The following is a 6,000-nucleotide window of genomic DNA, read 5'->3' as shown; positions in this document are numbered from 1 at the left end:
GAGGAGAGACCACAGCTACCCTGCATTTTGGGGAAACACAGATGGCTTTTCACTTCCCTCCCACCCCCAACTCTTAGTTTCTTACACTGTTTCTCAGTCTGGGTGTTCAAGGACTCTCGGCATGCCTGTGGCCATGGAGAGGCACCCAGACCAGCCTGTGGTAAGGTGAGCGAAGTCCCAGGAGCTGAGACTCTGTGGCTGCAGGCGACATCCGTTTGTAGCACTCCTCATTGCTGCGGCCCAGCACCGCTACACCTTGGTGGAGGCGTCTGAGGCCGCAACATCAGCCCTATAGCCCGTGCCATGATCTGGTGACACGGGCACCTCTGAGGATTGACACCGAAACCAAAATCTTTGTCTGTTTGGAATCGCTTATTGCCATTTCCTGATCTGGTGATCCTCTCGTCTCCTCCCTCGTTCTGCTTTTGTAATTGCAGCTACGATAGATGCTGGTTCTCTTCTCAAGCTGCTAAAAGTCCGTCTTTCCTATAGTCACTTAGGGAGAAATATCACAGCAACTGCAATCCTGGATGTCCTTCCATCGACTTTAGCAGGCTTTCCAACATACTAACTCACTCCGTGCTACTAGGCAGCAAACATCTGTTTCTCTAATAGCTATTTCATCCCCATTGTTACGGCTTTTGTCGCTCTTTGCTCAAGTAACTTTTTTAAAGCGGTCCTGAATATGCAATATTGGCTCAGTTTGGACATATACTAGCAGATGAGACTTTTAATTTATTATAGAAGTTGGAAGTGACTTATACTGGAACAACTTCAGGAGGTCCGCCTAGAAAGAGTTCTCTTGACACACATGGGAGTACTTTATTTCAAAAATAGGAGAATTTGAATACATTTGTACTTTGGAGGATTTTGTTTATTTGTTTTAAAGGCCTTTGTTTGTAATATTCCCTAGTAGGGATTTATTTAAGAGTTACTCACTAGTCAGGTGCACACTGTGGCTGAGAGCACAACTGCTCATGTTTTGATATTGGAGACTAATTCCCATTTCTCTGGTGAATCTGCTTAACCTATACAGAGGCATTTGTCTGGAGAAAGGAAGCCTTTTACTTCAAGAATAGTCGTTCATGCAGACACACGGACACTAAGCAATAAGGTAGACAAGATATACCTGTGGATTACTTTACCCTTTGCTTATAGGTAAGGCTATTTCTGTAAGACTACTTTCGCAATCTTGACGTTCGTAAGGCAAAGTAACAAAAGATGTAAGAGAAGATCGTTAAAACTTACTTTGAATAAGAACTCTTAGGACACTAAATTATCTAAAATATTTATAAATAGCCAGTCAAAAGAGAAACTTGGACACTGAATTATGTGGTCACCTAGTTACATGTGTATTGCAGTGAAATTACCATTAGTTCATACCAACTCTAAATACGCAAATGACCAGGCTGTTGTATTTAAATGACCCAGAGATGAAAGTGTTTCATAGATTTCTTTCATAGAAAACGTTTATTTACCTACTGAAGAACTGTTTCCTTTACCCCTTTAAGCATCGCACAAATTATTGAAAAGCAATGTGTTCACACGCAGTGACTAAAGATGCTACCAGATTACATTCACAATTACTGAGGGAAACAAAACACACCTCTAGGGATGAAGTGGAAAAGACATCGTGCTAAAACCATGCAGTAACATACCCCCTTTTAACATACTGTCCCAGGAGGGTAGGGTACCTAGTCACACTGCTAGTTAGACCATTGCTGGATCACTGCACAAAACTAGACAGTTGCTATCATTTCCAGAAGTGCTTCAGCTTACTTTTCAGTGTTGCCCCTGAAAAAGACTCCCGTAGAAAAGGCATCAATAAGTCAGTGCAGCAAATACCAGGAGTTCAACACCCATTTTTTGCTCTATTTTAGAAAAGAGAAAAAAATTAAAAAGTCACAAGCCATTTAATACAAAGGAATTTGCAGAAAAGATTATTTTCTAAGACAAGATGAGTCTATACATAGAAAAGTGACAGTAATGACCTAAAGTCAATACAAGTATTTTTCATAATATTCAGTAATTAAGATAAGCAAGCTATATGCAACTTCCTATACCAACTCCTTTCACTTGGGAATGCACCTTGCCCTTCTCCTTTCCAACACAGACAAACCTATACAAACAGATATTGAAGGGAGGTGGCGGGGGGAAGATTTTTGACACTTCAGAGGAAAAAAAAATCCTTCCTCCCCTGTCAGAATTTCTTAATAAACTAGTTGCACTCTACTATTAATCATAAATTTTCAGATAGATAGAATTAGGAGTCAACTGAATCTGTTATGGGATTTTGAACCTGTGACCGTCTCTACACTGTCAACGTCATAAGAACTCAGTATATGAAACACCTTTTAGTTAATACACAAAAGGAGGCAACTTGGTCTTTAAGACACCTTTCAGAATTCCTTTCATCCTTTATATTTGTGATTGAAACAAAACATGATTCTCCCACAAAACTGCCCTTTGCAGCTCTTTATTTTGGTATACAGTAACCGCCTTCAAACCAAAGCCAGGTCTCAGGGTACGCCTAGCTTTCCTGTATTCACCCAAATTCCATGCTCTTCAGGATGGTTAAATACTACAGTTTAAAAGAAAAAAAAAAAAAAACGCATTTCAAAGTTACATAGCTGATAGCTAAATCTCCCCTGGGTCAGAGCAGTGAACTCCAGGAACATTGCTTTTTGTAGTCCTCCCCTTTCCCTCCCACCCTAGAAGCAGGCAGACCTGGTTTAATCCTAGAACAGGGCTGGCCTTGCACTTTTATGGATGCAGACTGTTACGACACCCTAATTACCCTCTCCAGACCCCTAAAGCTTTGCCTTTGACTCTTGCACAGAGACCTCCCTGCAATCCAGGCTTCAGGAAGGACTCGGGCAGTTGAGCTTCCCCAAAGCAACTTGATTGCAACCAGAGAACGGGTACAAGGCTCTCGTCTCCACGAGCCTTGGCGTGACATACTACAAGTTGAGGCTCAAACAGGAGTCTCTCCCTGCAGCTGCAGATGGGGAGCTGGCAGTCAGCACTTTCAGCAGCTGCCTCCAATTTCTGTGTCAGGTGAGAATGAGGGACTGAAGCCTCCCCTGTTTCCAGGTCCAGCTGTACTCTCCCATACCCGTTCCAAGCTAGCCATACCTCACATACATACGCTGGCGTTTTCTTGCCCGGGCTAGATCAGTCTCCTTACCTTTTTCTCTATTAGAGATGAAAGTTAGAACACAGGAAAGTTGGAGAGATTCAAGCAAATTCTCTAAACATAAAACTACATATTCTTCCACCTGTAATACCTCACAGGTGCACCAATAAAGACTATTTTCAACATTCAAGAGTTAATCCTTACAAACACAAAGAGGCAGATAAACACATTTCACCAGAAATATCCCTAATCTGAGCATGACAGCACTGATGCAAAAGTGAATTACAATTTCTTCCAAGTCTGTTAAATATCAGTGCTCCTCCAAAAGGGAGCAGTTGCATATTTTTCAACAAACTATTCAAAAACAGACCAACTGTCTGCTCTGATATCTTAGATGTCCCTGAAAGCATCAGCAAAACAGCAGAAGAAAAATCTGCCTTGTACTGTATCCCAAGGAATAACTGGCACCCATCACCTGCTATTCCAGAACTGAGCCATAGGTATCTACAACCAACCCCTGACCAAATCACTGGGGGGCTTGTGGATCTAGCCTGGAGATGAAAAATAAAATAGGCACCAAAGATTCTTCACATCCACTAGGTATTACCCAACAACTGCATGACTCAAGGAGTGCATCTGCAAAAAGGGGTTAACCTATCTTTATTTTTACTAACCTGAACACACGAAGATGGGTTGCAGCTGCAGAAGTACACATATTCCTGGGTAAGTAAAGCTTCTTCACACGGCCAATCCTGCAGCATTCCACGTCCCAGCTAAGATTTCTGCCCAGTGAAGGCAGAGAGCCATACGGTGGATTTGTCCATGTCCTAAACCAGCAGAACCCAAACCATTTCTGATACCAAGTCATTTAGAAGCTTTAATGTGCCAGTTGCATTCAATCTATATTTTCAGTCTTGACTTTAGTCCACAGGATCCTGGCCTCCCTCCAGTGCATGGGATGCACTTTCTAACAGTGCATCAGGACTGAAAGAGGCTGTTGTAAACGAGGTAAGAGCAAGAGAAAAGATAGTCTTATAATCAAAACTATTGAGTGTTTTATGGAACACTGGATTTTGTCTCTGCTCTGAAGTACTGACATGAAAGAAGATTCCTCACTAAACAGCTTAAAGTAGGGTATTGGCTTTTTTAATGTTCTGAGTAAGGGTGAAGTAGAAAATAAACAGTATGCAATCACAGATCACTAAAGAATACCACAACAAATACACACTTGGAAGCCAGATTATGGCCATATAGGCAATTTTAAGTCAGCCTTTTGACTGCTTTGCAGATTTAATGCAGCTCTTTCAACTCAGAATCTACATAATTTAAACCATATAAAATATATTGATCAGCAGGCACAAATTCATGCAGTGTTATTCAGATAACTGAGGTTCAGTTGCCTCTTCTCTTTTTTTCTACGTTATAACTAAAAGCATGCTAGAATAAGCTGAAGAAATAAAAGCATTCAGCAAGATGAAATCCTAAATAAACATGCCACATGTGTCTGACTACAAGCTAGCATATACACCTCAATGTAATACCCTGTCGTTAACTGTACTTTCAGCTTGTACTGCAGATGTGAAGAATCCCTTCCTACTTTCTGAAAAAGAGGCACTACTTAGGACCAAGGTACTTTAACATTGCTAATATCAGTAAGATACTTGTTACTTTGCCAGGAGATATCAGCACAGAAGGTCTGAAACTGAGCACAGGAGAAAAAAGAAAAAACCCTACCACCAGCTATTTAAGGACTCAGCCCATCCCTGAAGCAGCTGTAGAAATGCCTGCAATTACCTCAAGAACAAGAACCAGCTGGCTTTACTTCTCTATTAATCTTTAGAAAGCAAACCAGGAGTGGGAGAGTCTTTGGATTTTATATAATTAAGTGCTTTTGGGGTGTGGGAGAAGGATAAGCAATGTTGGAGAAAGGTGTAGAGCTAAAAAACTGTCAGTGTGACAGTTGGAAAATCTGTCTAAAAGATCCTGCGGTTAGTTAGTTAAGGACTGGGGAAAATTTGCCCCTATAAAAGAGTGTGTTGTCACAGTAGAAGATATTGGGTTTGGACACGTGAGCTAAGTGTGGTTTCTTTGTTTGGGCAGTACCAGTAAGAGGCTGGTGATAGTCACGACTAGGGAAAGCCAGTCTGGAGGTGGGTCCGCATACTTTGTTTATTCCATCTGTTCTTCCAGGAAACCCTGCAGATGGGGGGGATAAGAAAAGATCAGAGGAAATTTTTTCTACCTGCTCTTTATCTTCCCAGCACACAGTCATATATCTGCAGTTGTCGTGTGTATTGCTAATAATGGAGCTTAGAAGGAAGGGAATGGGTTAAGATGAAAGAAATGGCTCAGCAAAGCGTTATGGGTGTTCATCTTAACTTCTTCCTTTTCTTTCCCTTGGTTTGTGTAGGGAGTGACCTTACCTGTGTAACGAACCTAATTGCAACTTTGTCATTGGAAATATCATTTGCACATAGTGCACATGCAAATGTACGTTTCTGTATGGTGGCTGACCGGGTAATAGTGAAAATACTGCAAGCATGCAGTATTACAATCCATTTAAGAAAATATGATACCACAGTTGTGTATATATATAAATAATAGTGAGATTCACCTTAAAAAGTGAAAAGTGTTTTTTCTTTTATTTCATGAAAAATTTGTGCAAAATTCTGCAAGACTCTTATTCTTTAGTAGTGATTAAGTACAAATTTAGCATCTTCATTTTGAATACCTTTCCATAAGGGGAATTAATCTTATGGAATCATCTAACAAAGCAGATGACATGAAGGTGCTCTCTTAAGGGAGAGCACAAGTCATTTCCTGTTTCCCATAAAATGAATGGGGGGAAAGCACCATGGCCAAGA

This window comes from Struthio camelus, chromosome 4 (genome assembly GCF_040807025.1).
Source record: "Struthio camelus isolate bStrCam1 chromosome 4, bStrCam1.hap1, whole genome shotgun sequence".
NCBI lineage: Eukaryota > Metazoa > Chordata > Aves > Struthioniformes > Struthionidae > Struthio > Struthio camelus.
The sequence above is the reverse complement of the archived record's forward strand: the minus strand, read 5'-3'. Positions refer to the sequence as shown.